The 26,778-nt window shown below is 43.9% G+C and overlaps 1 protein-coding gene across 1 annotated transcript in view; it reads right to left on the bottom strand.

Moving 5' to 3' along the window:
* RCOR1 (REST corepressor 1) overlaps positions 1-26,778 on the bottom strand; it is a 123,800-nt gene that overhangs the window by 74,414 nt on the left and 22,608 nt on the right. The gene's annotated exons all lie outside the window — the stretch shown is intronic.

Genomic DNA, 26,778 nt, shown 5'->3' with positions numbered 1-26,778 from the left:
ATTTAAATACAGATGCAGGACAGTACAACAACACTTGAAGGGAACCGTTCAGAAGGACACACAGATGCGCGAGCTTACTGTGTGCAAGAAACGGACACAGTACTATCACGTAAAACACTCAGGCAAAGGTCTGAGAAATCTGGTCGCTGCCACAAGACGGCAGAGTAGGGGAGAGGGAGGCTGTAATTCCCTTCTCTGAACTCCTCCTTCCGTCCAGGAAAAGGGACAAGGGAGGCCCCAGGTATTCCCGGCCTGCCGTTCTTTAATAATGCAGCGAACATTCACCTGGGTTAGGAGAGCAGTCTGGTGTAACAGGATGAAGTCCCAGCTCTGCCCAGACCAAAGGAGACTCCTCTAATGTCCCCAGGCCTCAGTTTTCTCCCTCTCTCTCTCTCTCCCTCTCTCTCTCTCTCTCCCTCTCTCTCTCTCTCTCTCCCTCCCTCTCTCTCTCTCTCCTGTAAAAATGGAGGACACAAGCCCTTCCTTATAGCGATTAAATAAAACAGCATTTTAAAACAGTAGCAAAGGTCCTAGTACATACGAGGAGCTTAAAATAATCGATCCAGACATGAAACTAGATTTAATCACAAGGATGTTTTTAAGAGTCTAGTTACAACGCTTTCATCTAAAGCGGACCCAGCCATTCCTACGTATTCCAGCCAACTCAGCGTAAAGATCTCCAGGGTAAGCTTCTCAAAAGGTCTACTGATAGAACTCAGGCAACAGCCACAAGAAGTCAGATGCGTGCAGCTTTCTAAATAATTAGGGAACCCATTTTTTCACAAGTATGCTTACTCATATCAACCATATCTATCCACTCCAGTCTCCCCCATTAACGGCAATATTCAAATTTACCATCGAATTATTCTAACCAACCACGTCAATTTATTGTGCAAAAACGATAGTTCCATCAACTGCTAGCAAGTTAGGAGTTAACTAACTGTATCTATCTATCTATCTATCTATCTATCTATCTATCTATCTATGAGAAAGAGAGAGAGAGGAGGGCCTGGGTGGCTCAGCCGACTTTGGCTCAGGTCATGATCTCGCAGTTTGTGAGTTCGAGCCCCGGGTCAGGCTCTGTGCTGACAGCTCGGAGCCTGGAGCCTGCTTCAGATTCTGTGTCTACCTCTCTCTCTGCCCCTCCCCCACTCATTCTCTCTCCCTGTCTCTGTCTCTTTCTCTAAAATAAACATTAAAAAAAAATAACACCAAAGAACAGACTATTTAAGAACTACATTTAAAAGAGAAAAAACAGGGGCACCTAGGTGGCTCAGTCAGTTAAGCGTCTGACTTCAGCTTAGGTCATGATCTCACGGTTCGTGGGTTCGAGCCCCGTGTCGGGCTCTGTGCTGACAGCTCAGAGCCTGTAGCCTGCTTCAGATTCTGGGTCTCCCCCTCTCTCTACCCCTCCCCCGCTCACACTCTGGGTCTGTCTCTCAATAATAAATACACGTTAAATTAAAAAAGAGAGAGAGAGAGGGAGAAACAAGTGGGGGAGAGTGCCAGAAGGGAGGAGAGAGAGAGAGAGACAATCCTAAGCAGGCTCCACACTCAGTGCAGAGCCCAATACAAGGCTCGATCCCATGACCATGGGATCATGACCCAAGCTGAAATTAAGAGTTGGATGATTCACCTCAAGAGCTGGACAATTCACTGACTGAGCCACCCAGGAGCCCCAGGAATTAACTTCAAAAAATAAAAACGAGCACATTCTCATTAAGATATCTGGGTGTCTCCAGGGCGCATGGGTGGCTCAGTTGGTTAAGCGTCTGACTTCAGCTCAGGTCATGATCTCATGGTTCATGGGTTCTGTGCTGACAGCTCAGAGCCTGGAGCCTGCTTAGGATTCTGTGTCTCCCTCTCTCTCTGCCCCTCCCCTACTCACGATCTCTCTCTCTCAAAAATTAATACACATTAAAAATTTTTTTTAAAAGATATCTGGAAATCTCCAAGCTGAGCATGGAGACAGCTTAAGATTCTCTCTCTCTCCTCCCCTCCCTCCCTCCCTCCCTCTGCCCCTCGTCTGTGTGCACACACTCTCTAAAGAAAAGAAAAGAAAAGAAAAGAAAAGAAAAGAAAAGAAAAGAAAAGAAAAGAAAAGAAAAGAAAAGAAAAGAAAATATCTGGATTCTATTATGAGTCCAAGTGTCAATGCCTCATACAGCAATTACTATTGAGAAGATAACTAAACTATTCAGTGCAAGGGCAAACCATCGAACATTCGATGACTAGGACTGACAACTCTGAAATGAGTCCCACACTGTTGAAACATCTCAGGAAAGCTGTTCCTAACTTGGCTGTAAGGAACCCACAACTCCAATGAGGACAAATGGAGCCCAGTCACCTCCAGGACTATTTCTTCCTATACAACAGCTACCGAATAACCAATCACTTGCAAAAATATAGAAATATCAAAAAGTACCCAGGACTCAGTTTCCCCATCTGTAAAATTAGAGACGTAGACGTGTACTCTAGAGTTCATGTGACAGACAAATGAAAGGGCATAATCCTGTCCACCATGTTTTGAAGTCTGACCTCCCTTTCCCACTATCCAAAGAAATGCTGTTTTGTTTTGTTACAAGCGTGTGTGGTAAGGTTTGTAAAATTTGTGGGTTTTTTACCCACTTCCCCCTGAAACTTAATACACTGACTGAATAATAGACTAATCTTAGTCGTTAAACATTGCTGATTACTGTGATTGTTCAAACTCTCTCTTCTTTCTTTCTTCACTGTCTTCATATACAACTAGGCTACCCAGGGATACCTGGGTGGCTCAGTTGGTTAAGTGTCCAACTCTTGGTTTCAGCTCAGGTCATGATTTCACAGTTTATGACATTGAGCCCCACGTCGGGCTCTGCACTAACAACACAGAGCCTGCTTGGGATTTCCCCCACTCACGCACTCTCTCCCTCTCTCTCAAAATAAATACACAAACTTTAAAAAAAAAGGAGAAACCACACAAATGTCTATCAACTGATGAGCAGACAAATAAGGCAAATATGGTATATCCATACAACAGAACTATCCACCAATAAAGAGGAATGAAGGACTGAAATATGCTGTAACACGGATGAACCTAAAAAGTACTACGTAAAACAAAGCCAGTAACAAAGGGTCACCTGTGATATGATCCTGTTATATGTAATGTGAATAAGCCAATCCAGACACAGAAAACAGACCAGCAGTTGCCTATGGCTGGGTGTTGGGGAAAAAAGGGGAGTGACTACTAGGAGGTTTGGAGTCTCTTTCTGGATGCAAACATTCTAAAAGAGATACAATAATGGATGCACAACTCCGTAAATATATTAAAATCACTTAATTGTACACTTCAAATTGGTATGTATGATTTATATTTCAATAAAGCTGTTATTAAAAAAAAATAAATAAAAAACCCTTGGGGCACCTGGCTGGCTCAGTCAGTACGGCATGTGGCTCTTAAACTCAGGCTTGTGAGTTCGAGCCCCACATTAGGTACTGAGATTACTTAAAGACAAAAGCTTTGGGGTACCTGGCTGGCTCAGTCTCAGAGTGTGTGACTCCTGATCTCACCGTCATGAGTTTGAGCCCATGATGGCCAAAGAGCCTACTTTAAAAAAAAAAGAACAAAAACCAAACGAAAAACCCCAGAGAACAAAAATAAAGTATCATGTCTGCACTTATTCTCAAGGAGTCCCCAAAAAGGTAGTACATATAGAGAGGGGGAGGGTTAAGACCTTACCCCTCTTTAGGGGGAAAAAAAATAGACTTACTTGTCTAAAAAATGTCTTTGTCTCCACACTTCACATACACAGTCTGGCAGAATCCTAGACTGGAAGAAACACTCCCTGCATCTGAAGGCACTGTTCCACTGTCACCTGCATTACGGTGTCATGGTGATTCACATTCCATCGTCATAACCTGATTTGTTCCCTCTGGAAGATTTTGGGATCCACTCTATTCTCACTGTTCTGAAACCTCATGGTGATGTACCGGTTTATATTTTCTTTTATTCCCTGTCCTGGGCACTCAGTGTATCTGTTCAATCCAGAGATTTATGACCTTCGGTCGGAGAAAATGTTTAAATGTTAATTTAATCACTGTTCCTTCTCCATTTTCTTTTTCGCTTCTCTCTGGAACACCTAGTAATTCAGAGGTTGGATCTCGTGAACCCATCCATTAACTCTGATATACTCCTTTCTGTTTTGTTTTGTATTCATCATTAATTATTAACATTATGCCATAATAGCTTTAATTATCTCTCTCTTGTGCCTGCCCTCTCTATACACACACACACACACACACACACACACACACACACACACAACCATTTGAAAAATGCAGACGTCGTAACACTGAACTCCTTCAGTGTGTATCTCCCAGGAATAAGGACATTCGGCTACATAAACACAGTGCCATTATCATACTTTGGAAAAACTGATATTAATCATCACTTAAAACACAGTCCATATTCACATTTCCACACTTCCTCCTCCCACTTTAAATGATATTTGTCAATCAAAGCTCCAATCAAGGCCCTGGCATTGTCCAGTCTCCTTTTCATCTGTCTTTGCCTACTACTTTCTAGATTTCCTCAGTTTCCTATTGAAAAATTTCCCTACTATTCTAATTTTCCAAGAGTTTCTTCTTGTCTTCTGAATGGTTGCTTATTTTACCCCATCCTATTTTTGTATCATGAATGTAACACCCTCTTTCAGTTCTTTAAGCCTCTTGCTTTGAATTTTTTTAAATTACTTTCCAAGTATTTTTTAAATGTTTTAATTTATTTATTTTTGAGACAGAGGCAGAGACAGAGAGAGACAGAGCATGAGGGGAGGAGGGGCAGAGAGAGGGAGACACAGAATCTGAAGCAGGCTCCAGGCTCTGAGCCGTAAGCACAGAGCCTGACGTGGGGTTCGAACTCACGAGCCGCAAGATCACGGCCTAAGCCGAAGTGGGATTGTTAACCGAGTGAGCCACCCAGGCACCCCAAGTCTATCGTAAGGAAAGCTTGAACTTTCCTTCTGCAACTTGCATTTCCTGTTTATTTAGTTTCTTTTTATCTATTTGTGTTAGATTGCTAGAGGCTTCCTTCATGTGTATGATGATCCCTGAAAGAAGGAGTACTAACCAAAAAGTAGGCTTTACGTTCCTGTGCACAGATGGAGCTTATTAAGTAGCAAGACTTGCCCACGGTGCGATCACACGGGGATCTAACTGTTTCACTAAGGGCCGTGGTAGATTGTGTTCTCTACAGTTGACCTCATTATGCCCACCTCATATGATCTTCTCACAGTGCAGCCAACCGAACCACTTACTTTCAAGAGGTGAGGTCCAAGTTCTCTTCCCCTCGAACCTGGGCAAATTTGTGACTGCAGCAGAAATGACACGATCCGACTTCCAAGACTAAGTCAAGGAGATGAAACATTCTGCCTGCCTGGTTCCCGTGAGACACGTATCACTGGACAGTCCAGGTAAGCAAGCAGAGTGCCCTGAAGCGGCGGCACAAACGAGTCCCCACGCAGAAACCTCCTGCAGAGGCCCTGACACCACGTGGAGAGAGAGGAGCCCAGCCACCCCCCCCCCCCACACCTGCGCTGTGCCCACCGCTCCCGAGGCTCACCACCTGACTGACTGCAACCGCAGAAATGACCTGGGCCAGAACCACCGAGTCCAGCCACCCTCAACTTCTTGCCCCAGAGAAACCATGCACTTATTCTAAGTCAGTTACTTGGGGGGGTGGGGGGGGGGTGGTCATTTTCAGGCAGCAAGAATAGGGAGACAGATTTTGGCACCTGGAAGTGAGATGTTGCTATTACAAAAACCTAAAGCACATGGTACTACTACCGGCTTCCTGGTGGCAAGGACAAACTGGAAGGCCTTGAGGAGGTCGTCAGAGAAGGCCTCAAATGAGGAGACTAGCAGTAAAGGTTTGGTGAAAAGGAAGAAAAATATGACCGTACATGGAGAAGAGGAGACCCTTGTTAATGGAGTGGTGGAAAACAGGAAGTGCGCCCAACAAACTCGGTGATCCACTTGAGATTTCCAGGGAAAATACTGTGGGTGCCACCCAGCTTCTTCACACCGCCTAAGACAAAGTGAGAGGAGAGAAGGAGGGGCTGGGGAACAAATTGTTAAAAATAAAGGCGTCAGGATTTGCTGGGATCAAAAATACGACCATTTCTTATCCCCAGCCTTCCTGAAGGCAAAACAATTCTCAAAAGAAGAAATGGCTATAGGTTGAAAGATCAAATCCAGTTTATGCTGGAAAAAGTTTTTTAAAGCAATCCCCATCAAACTAACACCAGCATTCTTCACAGAGCTAAAACAAACAATCCTAAAATTTGTATGGAACCAGAAAAGACGCCGAATAGCCAAAGCAATCCTGAAAAAGAACACCAAAGCTGGAAACATCACGATCCTGACTTCAAGACGTACTACAAAGCTGTAATCATCAAGACAGTATGGTACTGGCACAAAAACAGACACTCAGATCTATGGAACAGAACAGAGAACCCAGAAATGGACCCACAAACGTATGGCCAACTAATCTTTGACAAAGCAGGAAAGAATAGCCAATGGAATCAAGACAGTCTCTTCAGCAAATGGTGCTGAGAAAACTGGACAGCAACATGTGGAAAAATGAAACCTGGACCACTTTCTTACACCATACCCAAAAATAAACTCAAAATGGATGAAAGACCTAAACGTAAGACAGGAAGCCACCAAAATCATAGAGAAGAAAGCAGGCAAAAACCCCTTTGACCTCAGCCACAGCAACTTCTTACTCGACACGTCTCCGGAGGCAGGGGAAACAAAAGCAAAAATGAACTACTGGGACCTCATCAAAATAAAAAGCTTCTGCACAGCAAAGGAAACAATCAGCAAAACTAAAAGGCAACAAACAGAATGGGAGAAGATATTTGCAAATGACGCATCAGATAAAGGGTTAGTATCCAAAATCTATAAAGAACTTATCAAACTCAACACCCAAAAAACAAATAATCCAGTGAAGAAATGGGCAGAAGACATGAATAGACACTTCTCCAAAGAAGACATCCAGATGGCCAACCAGCACGTGAAACACTGCTCAACATCACTCATCATCAGGGAAATACCAATCCAAATCACAAGGAGATACCACCTCACACCTGTCAGGATGGCTAACATGAACAGCTCAGGCAACAACAGATGTTGGCGAGGACGCAGAGAAAGAGGATCTCTTTTGCATCGCTGGTGGGAATGCAAACTGGTGCAGCCACTCTGGAAAACAGTACGGAGGTTCCTCAAAAAATTAAAAATAGAACTACCCTATGACCCAGCAATTGCACTACTAGGTATTTATCCAAGGGATACAGGTGTGCTGTTTCAAAGGGGCACATGCACCCCCATGTTTATAGCAGCCCTATCGACAATAGTCAAAGTACGGAAAGAGCCCAAATGTCCATCAATGGATGAATGGATAAAGAAGATGTGGGATATACATACAGTGGAGTATTACTTGGCAATCAGAAAGAATGAAATCTTGCCATTTGCAACTACGTGGATGGAACTAGAGGGTATTAAGCTAAGTGAAATTAGTCAGAGAAAGACAAATATCATAGGACTTCATTCATATGAGGAATTTAAGATACAAAACAGATGAACATAAGGGAAGGGAGCAAAAACAATATACAAACAGGGAGGGGGACAAAACATAAGAAACTCTTAGATACAGAGAACAAACTGAGGATTGCTGGAGGGGTCGTGGGTGGGGGGATGGGCTAAATGGGTAAGGAGCATTAAGGAAGACGCTTGTTGGGATGAGCACTGGGTGTTACACATAGGGGTTGGATTACTGGAATCTACTCCTGAAATCATTATTGCGCTATAAGCTAACTAACTTGGATGTAAGTTAAAGAATTAAAAAATAAAAAATAAAAAAAGAGAGGAAAACTTTTCTAAAACCTCAAAAAGATGCAAGAAGGTTTCAACTCGTATTTCAAACAGACCGGGGGCTGCCTCCACACCCAACGTGGGATCAAACTCACGACCCCGTGATCAACTGACAGATGCTCCACCAACTGAGCCAGACAGGCACCCCTACAATCTGACTTGGATTCACCTTCTATCAAGAGATGGAATCTACATTACCCTCCCCACCTTGAAATGTGAAAAAAGATGTGTGCCCAGTCCATTCTGCTTCAGCCACCATGTGACAATGATCTGAAAAGAAACCCAAGCCAGAACTGTCCAGCTGAACCTTTCCTAAATCCTGACCACCAGAAACTGTGACAACTAATAAAATGTTGTTTTATTTTTTTTTAATTTTTTTTTAACGTTTTATTTATTTTTGAGACAGGGAGAGACAGAGCATGAACAGGGGAGGGTCAAAGCGAGGGAGACACAGAGTCTGAAACAGGCTCCAGGCTCTGAGCTGTCAGCACAGAGCCCGACGTGGGCCCCGAACTCACGGACCGCGAGATCATGACCTGAGCTGAAGTCGGCCGCTTAACCGACTGAGCCACCCAGGCGCCCCTAAAATGTTGTTTTAAAGCAACAGTAATGGCAACATTAACTTGAATACAGGGTGACAACTGGCAAGACTTGACATTTATATCTGGACCACTTTCCTTCCAAAGAATCTTCTAACCTGCTGCCTCTAGGATATAAGCTAGGCTGTGAAAACTGGCTTCTCACCATTGGACACGCAAGCTTTCACTTAAATCTGTGCACCTCCCCACACTCCCACCTCCGGTCTCATCCATCCTTCCCTCTTCAAATGTAGTGCCCCTCTACTCCAAACTCTGCCAAGAATAAATCTGTCCTCTGCTGGGACAGGAGAGGGGCAGGTGCCGGGCTCTGGGAGTGAAGCCCGAATCCGAGGATTTAAGAACTTCCCACAGACGTTCAGTCCGCCCTCTGGTTCATCCCATCCACGCCACCCACACCATCCGCGCCCAGTTCACCCCACCCGCGTCGGTTCACCCCCTCCATGCCATTGGCGCGGGTTCACGCCACCCATGCCGGTTCACCCCATCCGCGCCGGCCCCGGGCCTTGGGAGACGCCTGGCGCTTGTAGTTTGCAGGTTTCCCCGAGCTTCTGCAGCAGCAAGTCTGCTTACTGCTCACCGGTATCACCACCTCTCCTTCTGGGCCCGGCTTCCCCACTTCTGCCAAGGTACGTACTCTGCATTGACCTAGTTTTTCAGTTTCCAAACATTAGTGACCTCTCCAGACAGCTCCACTGTTTATAGAACCCCATTACACTCAGAGCATCAAAGCTCAATCTAGTTGCCTCCCTCCCTCTCCACCAGCCCGGTGCGTTTTGTTCACATCCTCTCAAATCCGTCCCATTTCTACTGCTTAGCTGAGCCTTCACTCTCAAGCTTATAATACTATAAACTGTTTCAAATGGCCTTCCTGACTCCACTCTCCCCTACTCCAATCCTTGCTATGAGGTCTCAGAATACTTTCCCCCCCATACCATGCATGCTAGCACATACTAAGTGCCCAGCAAGTTTAACTATTAGTATTACCATTAAATCATCAGCCCAAGACTTTCTTTTTTAAATTTTTTTAATGTTTATTTTTGAGAGAGAGAGAAAGAGAGAGAGAGAACCGGGGGAGGGGCAGAGAGAAAGGGAGCCACAGAATCCGAAGCAGGGTCCAGGCTCTGAGCTGTCAGCACAGAACTCCATGTGGGATCAAACCCACAGACGGTGAGCTCATGACCTGAGGTGAAGTCGGACACTTAACCGACTGAGCCACCCAGGCGTCCCAGCCCAAGACTTTTATAAAGATGCCTCTAAAGATCTTCTCCAGTAAACATTAGAGTTTCTAAGACTGTTATGTGTGGTTGTCTCACAGCACACTCACAAAGGAGTCCAAGGAAGTGAAGAACTTATCACACAAAGATGCATAAATGTGGCTTTTATAATCCTCAGGATCAACCCTGTGAGATCATTAAGCCCACTTAACAAATGAAGAAAATAATTCCACAATTATCTATGGAACTGAACTGTCCCTGGCTTTCCTCTTGCTAAATAATCTCAGTAATCCTATCCAGCTCTAAACTTTTGTTTTCTTCTATTCAAAGGTAAGAAGGTAGAGGCACTACATACAACTAATACCAAACACAGATTTTCAAGGTCACAGACACTCATTAATACTGACTTTTAACAAAAGAATTTGTTCCTTCGATTTGATCCCTTCAATTCCTACTTATTCCTTCACTGAGATCAAGAAACTGAAAAGACACGGCACCAAGATATAGTTGGAGCAGGAGTGGAGGGAAAGGAGTAAGAACCAAACAGACCCGCAAGGAACAGAGTCACAATGCTCTCAATCCCTGTGCGCATCACCCTTAACTCCAAACGCTGGACCTTCTCAGATCAGGAGGGGTTCTCTCAAATGTTCCCAGCATGAAAGCCAAAAATGTAAGGTTCCCTTAATAAATATGCAGATTCAATGCTGCTCCTATACTCAATGTGACTTCTCTACAAAAAGAAGTTTGAGTCACAGCTAAACAAGTCCATGGCTAAGAAATGAAGACACAACCATCCCTCTTGTAAAACTGGCCTTCATATTACACTTGACACACTACCAACCCCCATCGTGACTATGCTGCACACAGGGAATAAAGCAGAAATAAAGTATGGAGCCTCCTTTCTTGAGAGCATACAATCTAGTGAGCAAGAGATATTAAATCCTGTGCAAGTTATTTAACTTCTCTAAGCCTCAGTTTCCTTATCAGTGAAATTGAGTTACTTGAGTTTTGTTTTGTTTTTTTTTAATGACAGATGGTAACTAGATTATGGGAGAATTAAGTGAGTTTAACTGAGTTACAATGGACTGCTTCCTAAGACTGTCCTGTAATACACCTATCACAGTGGCTGGCCCACAGAAATGCATAAATATTACCTATTACTATTGTTTTTAATGTTTACTTACTTTTGACAGAGAATGTGAGCACATGAGTGGGGGAGGGGTAGAGAGAGAGAATCCCAAGCAGGCTGCGTGCTGTCGGTGCAGAGCCCAACACGGGGTTCAATCTCAGGACTGTGAGATCCTGACATGAGCCGAAATCAAGAGTTGGACGCTCAACCAACTGAGCCATCCAGACGTCCCTGTTATCTATTATTACGAAATAACTACTCAAATAATTCTTTAAATTATAATGACACAAGGAGTTAATAAGCGTGGCAGCCTCTGGGGAACTGTATGCCTTGGAAGATGTAGGCAAAAGACCAATTGTGTTTTACTGTGTATCTCTTTGAAATTTAGCTGTTTTATACCAATGACACACAACCTATGAAATTTTTTAAATTAAAATGTCAACCAAAATAAGAGACCAGTATCTCAATCTCCATGAGACTTCCACGATTAGACCCCCAAGTCTTTCGGGGTCAGAAGGACCACCTACAATATGTTGTCATTCTGGGATTTTATGTACACTCTTAGGGGGAATCAGGTGTTCACATGCAGTCCACACACACCTGAAGACTGACCTTTTAAGCTTAAGAGGCCACACTTACAGAACACAGTGAGTTATTTCAACGAACTCTCTTCCATTTCAAATATTGAATTAATTAAAAACACAACCGGTCCTTTCTACTAAAAGGGTTTATACAGTTTCACAGTTGTAATTCCAAACTGCCCTGTTTGGTTACCTTCCCCCACAGAAGGTAAAACATGCAAACACCTTTTAATGAGAAAATTTTAATACATTCCAGGCTAGGTCTGCTTAGCAACAAGTTAAAAACTCATGTCATCCTACTTGTGTTCCCATGGATACAGTCATGAACACTACGGTGGCAGCTGTACAAATCAAGGAAAGAATCCCAGGAGAACTGTATTTAAAACACGGACAAAAAACAATACTATGAAGGTAGGAATAACGCTGAGTACCTTTCCCATTAAAACACACCTCTCCAGGGACGCATGGCTGGCTCAGTCGGGGGCACATGCGACTCTCGATCTTGGGGTCATGAGTTCAGTAGAGATTTAAAAACAAACAAACAAGCAAACACCTCTCCATTCCCTACAGGTTCCAAACAGCCTTCCACTACAATCTCCCTCTTTGGGGCGCCCAGGTGGCTCAGTCAGTTAAGTGTCCGACTTTGGCTCAGGGAGTAATCTCATGGTTTATGAGTTGGCGCCCCACATGGGGCTTGCTGGTGTCAGCTCAAAGCCTGCTTTGGATCCTCTGCCCCTTCTCTCTGCCCCCTCCCCCTCTTGCACTCTCTCTCTCAAACATAAAAATGAAAACGTTAAAAAAAAAAAAAAAAAAAAAAAAGAATCTCCCTCCTTAAGCCTGCCCTTACCCAGTGTTCCCGAACACAACTGTAAATAAGGCTTCGGCAACAGCGTCTGCAGCAGTTGATAATGACTTTGGGCTATTTGTTTGTGTACTATTTCCAGGACTGGTACATAGCTCTTTCTGATGTAGCAGATTTATGACACTGGCTTGAACACAAGGTAGAAACCAATTCTACATTTTAAACTTGTGATCTGGGGAAAGTTAAACATTTTCAATGGTTTTCTAAACCAACATTTTTTTAAGTACTGACATTTGAAGTAAAAGAAGGACATAATCCAAATTGTGGAGAAGACAGTTATTTTATATTATAACTAATATAGGGGCACCTGGGTGGCTCAGTCGGTTAAGCATCTGACTTTGGCTCAGGTCATGATCTTACAGTCCATGGGTTCGAACCCCACATCAGGCTCTGTGCTGACAGCTCAGAGCCTGGAGCCTGCTTCGGATTCTGTGTCTCCCTCTCTCTCTGTCCCTTTCTCAGCTTGCATGCTCTCTCAAAAAAATAAACATTAAAAAAAATGATAAAAAAAGAAATTACTTTAAAAAAAAGGCAAGCATTCTCAGAATACATAGTTGTAACAGGTGACTAAGAGTATCTCAAACTAATAAGAAAACTATAAAAACCCTATTCAATGGGAAAAAGACATAAAGACAATTCACAAAACAGTACACAGAAAACGTTTCACCTGTCTAGAAACTGGAAAAATACTTATGAAACAAGGCAATCTTCTGCTTATTAAACTTATCTATTTGTTTACTGCAAGCTAGAGCATATAGCAATGCAGAGTGCAATGTATTGCCAGTACACATTAGTATAAGTCTTCTGGAAAGCAATCTGGCAATATCTAAAATCTTCAAAATGTTCATACATTTTGACCCAGTAATTTCACTCTGGGGAGTCTTCAGAAATAATCCAAAATATAGGGAACTGCTATAAATATGTGAAGATTCATCTCAAATAGCTTGTAAAAGGAAAACAAAAACTTTTTTGTAATGATCTGGTAAAGAGGACTTTTTATTCAAAGTATAGTTGACACGCAGTGTCATTAGTTTCAGATGTACGACACGGTGACTCCACAGCTACACTCTGTATGTTATGCTGTGCTCACTACAAACACAGCTACCATTTGTCCCCACACGGCACTCTTAGAATACCACGATATTCCTTGGGGCGCCTGGGTGGCGCAGTCGGTTAAGCGTCCGACTTCAGCCAGGTCACGATCTCGCGGTCCGTGAGTTCGAGCCCCGCGTCGGGCTCGTCGGGCTCTGGGCTGATGGCTCGGAGCCTGGAGCCTGTTTCCAATTCTGTGTCTCCCTCTCTCTCTGCCCCTCCCCCGTTCATGCTCTGTCTCTCTCTGTCCCAAAAAAATAAATAAAAACCGTTGAAAAAAAAAACTAAAAAAAAAAAAAAGAATACCACGATATTCCCCATGCCATACCTTTCTTCCTCATTACTTATCCATTCCCTAACTGGAAGCCTGTATCTCCCACTCCTCCCTTCACCTATTTTGACCACATCCCTAAGAAAAGTACATTTTGGGGGTGACTGGGTGGCTCAGTCAGTTAAGCGTCCAACTCTTGGTTTTGACACGGGTCCCGATCCCCCAGTTTGTGAGATTGAGCCCCACTGCACACTCTGCAACTGACGGCGCAGAGCCGGCTTGAGATCCTCTTTCCCTCTCTCTCTGCCTCTCCCCCTACACGTGCACATGCTAACTTTTTAATTTTTTTTTAATTTTTTTTGAGAAAGACAGAATATGAGCAGGGGAGCGGGAGAGAGGTGGACAGAGGATCCGAAGCAGGTTCTGCACCGACAGCACAGAGCCTGATGTGGGGCTCAAACTCATGAATCGTGAGATCGTGACCTGAGATGAAGTCAGATGCTCGACTGAGCCACCCAGGCATCCCAAAATAAATAAACTAAAAAAAAAAAAAAAAAAAAAAAAAAAAAAAAAAAATCAATGAACTGCCTTCCTGGGATGCCTGGGTGACTCAATCAGTTAAGCAGCTGACTTCGGCTCAGGTCACGATCTCACGGTCCATGGGTTCAAGCCCCGCATCAGGCTCTGTGCTGACAGCTCAGAGCCTGGAGCCTGCTTCAGATTCTGGGTCTCCCTCTCTCTCTGTCCCTCCTTTGCTCGCACTCTGTGTCTCTCTCTCACAAATAAATATTTTTTAAAAATAATAAATAAATAAATTGCCGTCCAAAACCTAAAACAAGGAAAGAGAAAAGAAAAGAAAAGAAAAGAAAAGAAAAGAAAAGAAAAGAAAAGAAAAGAAAAGAAAAGAAAAGAAAAGAAAATTTTGAACCCAAATAGTGACAACAATAAGAAGCTGGTCTGTCTGGTAATATTCTATTCCACAGGTTATTATCCAATTATTAAAACGTTTTGAAGACCATGCACACAGAAAACTTGGTAACAATACTAATAGTGAATTTACTTCTTGTAAGGTCCTACTCTAAGCACTTTATGTATATTAATTCATTCAACAATAGTACTGGAAAATATTAATGGCATAAAGTGGTGGCTCCTGAGGCTGGCTATTTGAGTCAGAAAACATTGAGAATTTTATGAAAGCGATGGATCCTGATATTTTCACACACACACACACACACACACACACGCGCGCGCGCGCACATACAACATTTTGCACACAACTTCCAAGGGTTCACAGGTCCCAGGGTAAAAAAATCCATCCAGTGTGTTCAGTGTTTACAACAATGTAAGAAATAGGCATATGAGACAATCTAGCCAGATGTAACAGTTTTTCCAGGGAGGCTGGATCTATGTATTTCGTGGAGGTTAAAATACAGAGAGGGTAGTCAGGAAGGACCTGGGAAGAACCTTTGTATAAATCACCAACCTGGGGTGAGGGGATGGACCACAAGAACGTTGACGGCACACAAACCTGAGACCAAACGCAAGCTCTGACAACTACTAGCTTCATCACACACAGCCCTGGGCAAAGTCACTCTTCCTTCGTTCCCTCATGTAGAAAAGGTATGGTCTTCACAAGACAGCTAAAAAGGAGTACACATAAAAGGTGCTCTATAAATGATAATCCTTTCCCTATTTAGTTTTCGTGTAAACATCATCTGTGCCAAAGCCATCTTAAAAGTAGACATTCTCCCTAAACCTCAATGTGTATGAACCTGTCAAACAACTGCAAAGCAAAGTTGACTTGTCCTCCTGATTTACCAACCTACCTTCCTCCCCTACCCTGCAAGTAGAGACACAGCGACATCCGAGGTTAGGTCTCCCTATTACAAATGTCACCAGTGTGACGGCTGGTGCATCACTGAAAAATGTAATATAAGATATGCTGTGGGGGAAAGACAGCATAAATACAGAGAATATTTACTTGCTATATATCACCCAGAATCAGTGGGAACCCCCTGCTCCTAGATGACAGAAAGCACCGAGCTTCATCTGACGATAGTCACATTACTGACTTCTTTAGCCAGTAAGAGATCTCACAACTACTCAAATCTGCAGCAACTTGGTTTGGAGAGGTCTGCTTTGTTTCTTATATACTGTAGTCAGGATTAGTAATGAGACTGTTACACTGCATTCAAGTCAAGAATTTTCACTCACCCCTTCCCCCTCCCTCGACCAACCAGGGCAAAACACAAACTGCATCAGGTAAACACTCCCTAGGAATGACATCCTTTCCATAACCGCCGCCCCCCCCCCCCACGAACAACTTCAGGAAAGACAAAATGGACCCTCATACTACATTCCTGAAGCACGATCACATGTGTGTACACAAACACGTAAACGTGACACATTCTGGAGGCATCTCACATCAAAATGAGATCTTAAACGCATGCCTCACAAATCTATCATCTGTTGTACAGAAAAGTGGGATTTTGAACTTTAGAATAATTTTTTACGGTCAGCCTTTAAGACTTAACATTCTAGGGGCATTTAGGTGGCTCAGTCGGTTAAGCATCTGACTGACTCTTGATCTTGGCTCAGGTCCTGATCTCAGGGTTGTGAGTTCAAGCCCCGCGCGAGGCATGGAGCCTACTTAAAAGAAAAAAAAAAAAAAAAAAGACAACATTCTTCTGAGAACAAATTCCATTTTGGACTGCAAACTAACTTTTCTTCACAGTATAGAGTAAAGCAACTTTAGTGCATAAAGTTTTCTGGATCCCCACGTGGCCCCAGATCACATCCAAACTATGAAGGCCTTTTATCACGGCTCTCCAATAATCATTTGGGTAACAACTTTCTGTAAGATTAGAGCAGAATTTTAGAGCTGGAAGAGACCTCTGAGATCATCTGATTAACTGCAGAATGGAGCTATATCTTAGGAGAGGATTCCAAGTTCTATAGGGTGAAAATGACACATGGCCAAAATTAATCTTGAAAAATATTTCCGGAAAGCCACCCACTAGAGACCAACAAACAAAATCTTCTCAGTAAGTTCAAAGCCAGTTTCCCCCCTCTACTGTTAGACCAAGTAATTCATTCTATAGTCACTGAGCACCCAAAACAAAGTTGGTGGGTTGTGTTCAGAAGTCATGTTCAACTTGGGGCGCCTGGGTGCTGTCAGTTAAGCATCCGACTTCGGCTTGGGGTCATGATCTTGCGGTTCCTGAGTTCAAGCCCTGAGTCCCGCTCTGTGCAGACAGCTCAGAGCCTGAAGCCTGCTTCAATTTCTGTGACTCATTTTCTCTCTCTGTCCCTCCCGACTGTGCACGCCGTCTCTCTCAAAAATAAACAAACATTAAAAAAAAATTTTTTTTAAAGAAGTCATGTTCAACTTAACACATCAACAGCAGGGGCACCTGGGTGGTTCAGTCAGTTAAGCATGATTACGGCTCAGGTCACGATCTCACAGTCATGAGATTGAGCCCCCACGTCAGGCTCTGCACTGACAGGAGGGAGCCCACTTGAGATTCTCTCTCCTCTATCTCTGTCCCTCCCTGGCTCATGTACATGCACTCCCCCTATCTCAAAATACATAAATAAACATTTTTAAAAAGTAAAAACAGGGGCGCCTGGGTGGCTCGCGGTTCGCTGGGCGTCCGACTTTGGCTCAGGTCATGATCTCACGGTTCGTGGGTTCGAGCCCCACGTCGGAACGTCGGACCTGCTGCTGTCAGCACAGCACCTGCTTCAGATCCTCTGTCCCCCTCTCTCTGTCCCTTTCTCTCTGTCTCTCTCTCAAAAATAAACATTAAAATAAACAAACAAACAAATAAATAAAATAAAACCAAACATGAGAAGCATACTGAACACGGTCCTATTTTTACGCTAGGAGAATCACATGGAAAGATTCAGGGTAATACCTATCTCTTGCCTCCTCCAGGGCACAAGCAGGGCTATGATGACCATATGTCCAGATTAGTCCTGGACAATCCCAGTTTACACCTGTCAACCTGGCACAATTTTTAATAGGCTCTTGTTCACTCTCAAGAGTAGTCTGGGCCAGTCTACTCCCAGTAAACCTACCCCCACACCCTGCACAGTCAACTCTCCCAACGAATCTGAGCTGGTCCATGACTCATGTTAACCGAGGAAGTGTGGCAGAAATGATACTGTGCCACTTCCGGGCCTACACTTCCAGAGGACTAGCAGTTGCTGCTTCCTCCTTCTTGAAATGCTTGCTTTGGGAGCCCTGAGCCACTATGTAAGAAATGTGACTATCCCACTCGAGACCTCTCCCACTGGAAAACTGACAGGCCCTGAGACCATACGGAGACAAAAGAGGCCCAGGTGGCCCAGCATCTCAGTGAGGCCAGCAGACAACAGCAAGCCCACCGAGCAACCAAACGATACCGTCCACGTAAGCCCAGCAGAACAACTATTCAATGAAGCAAGAATCACGAAATAATAGTTATTTCGAACCACGAAATAGGAGTGGTTTCTTAACACTTTCCTGTGAAGGAGAAGGGGATTCCTGCAATTTCTCATGGAATACTCCAGAGGTGGATGGGACTGATTAATAATAACTTGAGCCAGAAAGGGCAAGATCCTTCGCGATGGCAGTCACCACTACCCTTCTAATCTTATAGAGGCAGTATTGTACCTCAGATCCAGAAACCTAGAATGAGGACTAAGCCTCAGAAGATCTGGGAAGGATAACGTCGAGAAAGGCTTGAGGTGCTTTAGTTATTTTTTTGCACTGATCTTAGAAAGGATTCCTAACTTTGAAAAATTTTTTTAAATTTGTTTAATGTTTATTTATTTTTGTTTTTTTTTTTAATTTTTTTTTTTTAATGTTTATTTATTCTTGACAGAGAGAGAGAGACAGAGCATGAGCAGGGCAGGGGCAGAAAGAGAGGGAGACACAGAATCAGAAGCAGGCTCCAGGCTCTGAGCTGTCAGCACAGAGCCCGATGCGGGGCTCGAACTCACAGACCACGAGATCATGACCTGAGCTGAAGTCGGACGCTCAGCCGACTGAGCCACCCAGGCGCCCCAACGTTTATTTATTTTTGGGAGAGACGGACAGAGCATGAGTGGGGGAGGGGCTGAGAGAGAGGGAGACACAGAATCCAAAGCAGGTTCCAGGCTCCCAGCTGTCAGCACAGAGTCCGACACGGGGCTCAAACCCATGAACCACGAGATCATGACCTGAGCCGAAGTCAGGAGCTTAACCAACTGAACCAACCAGGTGCCCCAAGGATTCCTAACTTTGAATGGGTGCTTTGTGCTGAGATTCGCTAAGCAGACACTTTGAATATTTAACACTATCATGGCGAAAGGGGTTAAACAGTCTGCCCAACATTCCTAAGTTCCTGCGTGACACAAAATATCTAAGGAGGAGGAGGCATCTAATGCAGTAACACTCAAGAACACAGGACTAGATCAAGTTGGATTCTCCCACATCCGAGCTGAGACCTCAGGCAAGTTGTTCAAGCTTTCTAAATCTGCCTCAGTGTCTGCACAATGGGGATGATACCACTGTGCAGTAGGGCTGTTCTGAGAATTAAGTAAGAGGTTATTTGTAAAGCTCTCCGGCACGGAGCTGGTACACACACACACACACACACACACACACACACACACACACACACACAAAACTAGAAGGAAGAGAGTCAGAAGCCTGGCACGGTGCCTTCAGAATTACGTCAGCTCATCCACAGTTAGGCTATAAAAGGCGTATCTATAAAAGACCTATGCAAAGGCGTCTGTGAGCCAATAAAGGTGCTCGCTGCTGGGAGCTCAGGCTAAAAACCTCTATTTTGTAAACTTACTGGAAAGAGGTTCTGTCCGTGTTTTTTAAAAAAACAGGAAGTTGTTACTGAGAGACACACCTGTACCAGGCGCTCTTCTAGAAGCTGGGCCCCCACCTCACAGAGCTGACCTTCGGGGTGGAGGAGTCAGACAAGAAAGAAGATAAATAGGGTAGTATGTTAGACAATGTAAGAGGGAATGAGAAAACCATAAAGCAAGGAAGGAGGACAGGAAGCACCAGGGAAACAGCCGAAATGTTTAGATGGACTGGCCAGGAAAAGCCTCAGTGAGAGTGTGACAGTTCAGTGCGGAGGGAAAGAAAGAAGAACATAAGCCATATGGATGAAGGGAAGGGGAGGGGTAGAGAAGCAAGGAAAAAGCACTGGAGGCAGAAGAAAAGTGAGTGCAGAGAGCCTACGGGCAGGAACACACCGGGCAACAGGCAAGAAAGAGAAGGGAGGCAGCGTGACTAGAGTGGAGAACAGAAACGAGCAGTTGGGAGCTGAGGTCAGGGGCGATGGGGACTGGAACTCCTACAGATTAAACTGGCATCTTGTTCTAGATGTCTTGGGGGAGGGAGGGTTTTTTGATGGTTAACTTTACGTGTCAACTCAACCAGGCCACAGGGTCCCAGATGTCAGTCAAACATTATTCTGGATGTGTCTGTGAGAGTATTTCTGGATGAGATTAACATCTGAATCGGTAAACTGAGTAAAGCAGACTGCCCTCCGTAATGTGGGCGGTGCCCATCCAAACAGTAGGCCTGAATTTAATAAAAAGGCTAAGAGGGAACTTCTCCAGCCTGACGGCTTGAGCTGGGACATGGGATGGGATCTCCTGGTCCTCTCTCAGGCCTTTGTACTCAGACTACAACTTAGACCATCTCTCCTAGCTTGCTGACTGGCAGATCTAAGAACTTCTTGGCCTCCACAGTCATGTGAGCCAACTCCTTATAACAAATGTCTTTTAATATATATATCCTACTAGTTCTGTTTCTCTGGAGAGCCCTAAACTAATCAGGTTTCAAACAGCAGTGAGGTACCTGGGACTCTTGGGGTAAACGGGGAAGACTGACAATTAGATCTTGCAACATGGAGGTCACCAGTGACATTATGAGCAATTCTGGAAGAGCAGTGGGGACAAAAACCTGAAAGAAGCGTGTTCGAGAAGAGAACAGAAGAAAAGAATGGAAAACAGAGTATAGACAATTATCAAGAAAAACCTTTTTACACAAGTGAGATCTAACAGGCTGCTTATATGCTGTTGAGAATGACAGCCTGCAGAAGTTCACGTGCAACTGCTTCAATGTTTTCCCAGTTAAATAAAGGAAAAAGGGGGAAGGAAAAATGGAACATTTTAAATGAGACATTTGAATACTCTACAGAAGAGTAACTAGATAGGAAAACAATATAACCTGTAATGGGCCTACGAGATTTTGGTGGTCATGATTTTAAAATGAGATTAGTCAGTATGGTCTCTGTAACCACATTCAGCTGAATTCACACGGATTCAAGCAAAAGAAGAATCAGAAGCTGCATTAAACAGGCCGTACGTAACGAGAGCACTTCAGGCACCCTCCCCCCCACACACTCGGACTTGCCTGCTGTCCCACTTCCCAGCTGGAACAGCCCCACCAGGCCTGGCAGAAACCTGCAAGCTTCAGATGATCCTAAGCCTCGGCCCACTACCCACGTCTTCTTTCCTAACGTCACCAACTGTCTCCACCTCCCCCAGGGCTTAGAAAGGCTAAGCCCCGGTAGCCTTCCCCGTGTGCACTGTGACAGAAGCCACAGCAGCTCCAACACCTAATTCAGCAGCTTCCCCAGGGGCTGCCTGTGGAGGCCAAGTAACAAACCTGAAAGCAGAGAATAACGAAGTCCCTATGGGGCAGGGGCGCCTGGGTGGCTCAGTCGGCTGAGCATCCAATTTGGGCTCAGGTCATGATCTCGCGGTTTGTGGGTCTGAGCCCACATTAGGCTCGCTGCTGTCATCACAGAGCCCATTTCGGATCCTCTGTCCCCCACTCCCTGCCCCTCCCCTGCTCGTACTTTCTCTCCCTCAAAAATAAACGTGAAAAAAAAATTTTAAGACCCTAATGGGGCAACTCTGACCATTAAGAGACAGGAGACGAGAAAGGGCCGTCAAACTTCTCAGCTTCCACCTCCACATACCTGCCTGCCGCCCGCCCCCATCCCCTGGGAGTGTTCTGAGAGGTGCCATGATTCCCTAGAGATTCCCAGGACGACCAAGCAACCAGCTAAGGCTCTCACGAAGCTGTGATGGCTTAGAAACATACCACTTTGTATTTGTTCTCCCTTCTTCTCTGCCTCATCCTCTTTTTTCCCTCCTCGCTCTAACTTCAAATAAAGCATCAGCACATACACTCTTGCCATCTTTTCCAGGGAATCCAGGCTAAGACACAGATTGTGGCTTAGACACGATTATTGATGAAACACGAGGAAAACAAGAGAGGATGAGTAGAGGACACGCTGTAATGACTATGGAATTTATGGTCAACAAAGACAAGAGAGTGACCAGGGGAAATGCGGCAGGAACAATGAACTGAAATTTACGATGGGGTTGAAGACTGCAGGAAATGGGATGGTTGAAGGTGGGAGCTATAAAGTCTGGAAGCGGTAGTCAGAGTACTAAGTTTGAAGTTGAAGTGACAAGAGTTTTTTCACATGATGGTGATCCAAGGGAATGGGTGGCCAAGGTAGGGTAGGGAACAGGATACATGGGAGAGAGGTCAAGGAACTAAGAAGCCCTGTCACTATTGTTGAATAGTTGTTCAGCCATTCACCGTTGCTCTGGGATGGATTACCCTCAAGGGCAAAAAAAATTACAAAAGACTACAGACACCGCGCTTAGCGAGTGACAAAAGAAGAAGCCACTTCCGTTCTAGTAATAAACTAGGTAACTCAGACCCACCAAGGACAATCAGAGAAGCTCAACAAAATGTCAAAAGCGTCTGCTTGACGGAATCGGTGAACTAACAAGATAGAGCTGGAACACAGCAGAGACTGAGACTTAGGAAGGGAACTACAGCTACCGGGGTCACTCTTCCCCCCAGAGGCATTTGCCAACGCTAGAGGACAGCACTGAGAGGCTGAGACGCTGAATAATGCATCTGACAGGCTCTTGGTGTTAGGGTAATGGCTCTGACTTCCAAGTATTGCCACTGGGGAGAGGGAGAGAGAACAGCAGCCTGCGAACGGCCATTTCATTGAACTGGGACTCCGAGAGGCCGTACTCTGGAAGAATAAAACTGAAGTAGCGGTGCCTGAGTGGCTCAGTCGGTTGGGCATCTGACTTCTGCTCAGGTCATGGTCTCACAGTCGGTGGGTTCGAGCCCCGCGTCGGGCTCTGTGCTGACAGCTCAGAGCCTGGAGCCGGTTTCAGATTCTGTGTCTCCCTCGCTCTTTGCCCCTCCCCGACTTGTGCTGTCTCTGTCTCTCTCAAAAATAAATAAACTTAAAAAAACAAACAAACAAAAACAAAAAAGAATAAAACTGAAGTAGACAGACCCTCAAAGGGACTGCAGGTCGGCCCTGAACAATTTCTACTGGGAGTAAGCTGATTCCACAGTGTGAGTATAAATAAAACCTCCCTAGAAGATACTTTCCTTAGGCCTCAGATTTTTTTATAATCAATTTTCCAAGTTGCAAGTTTGATATAAAATGCACAATCAAAAGAGATCAGGCATGTGAGTAAATAATACAACATTAACACAAGACAGAAGAAATAGACAAAAACAGACCACAAGCATTCCAGATATTAGTTACCAGATTTAAAAATAACTACAGTTGACTCTCGAACAGTGCAGCAGTGGGGAGCATACAGACCCTGAGGAGTCAAAAATCCGCATACAGATGGGGCGCCTGGGTGGCTCGGTTGAGCAGCCAACTCTTGATTTCGGCTCAGGTCATGATCTCGCAGTTGGTGGGATCGAACCCTGTGCTGGGCTTTGGGCTGACACCACAGAGCCTGCTTGAGATTCTCTCTCCCTCTCTCTCTGCCCCTCCCCCACTCACACACTCTTGCGCTCTCTCAAAATAAACATTTTTAAAAATCTACGTATAACTTTTGACTCGCCAAAACCTAATAGCCTACTGTTGACTAGAGCCTTATTGATAACATAATTAACACATATTTTCCAGGTTACAGGTATTATATACTGTATTCTCACAACTGAAACTTGAGAAAAGATGTTATTAAGAAAGTCGTAAGGAAAGGAAAATATATTTAGCGTACTGTAAAAAATCCGCATAGAAGTGGGCCGCACAGTTCACACCCATGTTGTTGACAAGTCAACTATCCACTTCCGATATTCCAGGACTTTAAAGACAAGATTTACAATTTTAGCAGAGAACTAGAAACTATAAAAAAAGAACCAAATGGAGGCTCTAAAACTAAAAAAAGGATATACAACTGAAACTAAGAACTCAATGGACAGATTTAAAAGAAGATAGACAGATAAAAGGAGAAAGACAAGTTAAAATAAAAGATCTCAAATGAAGCCCAGGAAATAAAAATTTGGAAAACACAGACTTAGAGGCTAGGAGACAGAGATGCAGAACACATATGAAACTGAAATTCCAGAAAGAAAGGAAAAAGAGCCTGGAACAGAAGCAATACACAAGAATGACTGAGAACTGTCTAAAAGTAACAAGACAGTAAGCCACAGGTTCAAGAAGCTCTAAGAATCCTAAGTAGACTAAACTTTAAGAAACAAAGATAAACTTCATACCTAGGAATATCACAATAAAATAGCTAAAAGAAAGAGCAAACAATTCATACAGCCTGGGAAACAGGAAGGTTACAGTGATACTGACAGTTAACCTACTACTGAAAAGGACGGGAAACCCAAACACAAAGAGTCTTCTAAAGCGCTTTTATAAAAGGAAGAGAGCACAACCTAGAATTCTATACCCAATACAAATAACCTACAAGAATAACTTGAAATAAAAACAGTTTCAGACAGACCCATCACTAGCAGACCTACGCTGAAAGAAGTATCCAAAGGTGCAAAAAACAAAACAAAACAAAACAAACCAGATAGAAACTCACCAGGTACACAAAGGAATGAAGAACGACAAAATGGTCAACGGTCAATATATGAATAAATCCAAATAAAATGACTGTGTAAGATAATAGTTTCTTACAGGAATCAACGTATGTAAGACTTAAAATATGAAACAACAAAGGCACAAAGGGGGCACAGGGGTAAGCGGAGTTAGGCATCCTATGGCTGTTGCGTTGCCCTTCAAGAAGGTAAAAGCACCCAGTTTACAACAGGATGATAAATCAAAGATATAAATTATAATCTCTAGGGGAGAGGATTCTGGGAAGATGGTAGAGGAGGAAGCCCCACAAATCTGTCTGCCGCCTCCCCCGCCTCCGCCCCAGGCAACTACAGTGGCAGAGGCTGTCTGATGTAACTGTGCTGGATCTCTGGCGTCTACTGAAAGCTTGCAATGTCCAAGAGAAAAACTCATGCAGTAAACCGCAGTCAGTTCTGGTCAATCTCAGCTCTCCGGACAGTAGCAGCTACTCATCCCTGCCCCTGGCCATGGGGCGGGAAGCAGTGCACATATTCAGTTCCTGGCACAGCCTGTACACAGCATGTAGGAGCCGGGGTGTGCAGAAAGGACCGTGTTTTCCAAATACTGACAATCTGTGCTCTGACCACCAAATGCTGCTTCTGAAAACAGAGGTGCAGACAAGCAGCAGATCGTCACTGTTGTTGCACCACCCCCACACCACAACAAGCCTCTCACCCTCTAGCGGAGTCACTCGCGGGGGACTTTAAGAAGCTTGTCCCTTGTATACGCTCACACACGCACACACACACACATTCTTCACTCTTCTCATTTTCACCTTCTGGGAGGCAGATATTGATGACTAGGCCATACAAAAGCAAATGCATAGGGGCACCTGGCTGGCTCAGTTGGTGGAGCATGTGATTCATGATCTTGGGGTTGTGAGTTCAAGCCCTACACTGTGTACAGAGATTACTTAAAAAGAAAAAAAAAAAAAAAAAAAGCAAATGCATGCACTATACAGGGAAAATGAGAAAGTGACCACACATGCCCAGAGAAAGGCATAGTCTCAGAAAAGATCTGAGAAACCCTGGTGCGCCTGTGTGGCTTAACTAGTTGACTATCCAACTCTTGATATTGGCTCAGGTCACAATCTCACAGGTTCATGAGTTCAAGCCCCACATCATGCTCCTCACACTGATAGTGTGGAGCCTGTTCAGGATTCTCTTTCTCCACAAGCTCTCTCTCTCTCTCTCTCTCAAAATAAGTAAATAAACTTAAAAAAAAAAAAAAAAAAACAGATCAGAGAAACCTTAAGTTTAACCTCAGGATGATCCTTGACATAGAGACAGTCTACAGTAAGGGGGAAGTCTACTGAAGAATAGATGAATTAGTGAATACATAACAAAAACGGCAAACCTGGGGAAGGGGATGTTAACCACATTATTAGACTCACATGTTCACTTTCCAACAACAACAACATCACAAGGCATACAAGAAACAGAAAAGTATGGCCAATTCAAAGGGGGAAAAAGTTTCAACAGAAACTATCCTTTAAAAGACCTGACAGCAAACCTACTAGACAAAGATTTAAAAATGGTCAAAGAACTAAAAAAAGATGTGGAGAAAGTCAAGAAAACAATGTATAAATAAAATGGAAAAATCAATTAAGAGATAGAAAACCTAAAAAGAAACCAAAAAAAATCGGTTGTTGAAAGTACAATTAATAATTTACTAGAGGTACTCAAAGGCAGACATGAGTAGGCAAAAGAATCAGTGAACCTGAAAATAAGAAAATAGAAATTATCAAGTCTGAGAAACAGAAAGAAAAGACTGAACAGAAAGAAAAGTGGACAGAGAGCATAAGGGACCTGTGGGACACCATCAAACAGACCAAATACAAGTTGTGGGCATCCCAGATGAAAGGGGCAAAGAGAAGATCTGAAAAACTAACTGGCTAAAAACGTCCCAAATTTGATGAAAGACATGAATATAAACATGTAAGAAACTCAACAAACTCCACAGAAATAAATCAGAGACCTACACCAAGGCACATTATAATCAAACTTTCCAAAGTCAAGGACAAAGACAAAATCTTGAAGGCAGCAAGAGAAATAACGCATCACATATAAAAGATCCTCAGTAAGTTAATGAGCAGATTTCTCATCAGAAACTTCAGAGGCCGGGAGCAGGGGGGCTCAGTTGATTAAGCGTCCAACTTTGGCTCAGATCATGATCTTATGGTTCATGAGTTCAAGCCCCACAT

Source organism: Lynx canadensis, chromosome B3 (genome assembly GCF_007474595.2).
Source record: "Lynx canadensis isolate LIC74 chromosome B3, mLynCan4.pri.v2, whole genome shotgun sequence".
Taxonomy (NCBI): domain Eukaryota; kingdom Metazoa; phylum Chordata; class Mammalia; order Carnivora; family Felidae; genus Lynx; species Lynx canadensis.
The sequence above is the reverse complement of the archived record's forward strand: the minus strand, read 5'-3'. Positions and strand labels throughout refer to the sequence as shown.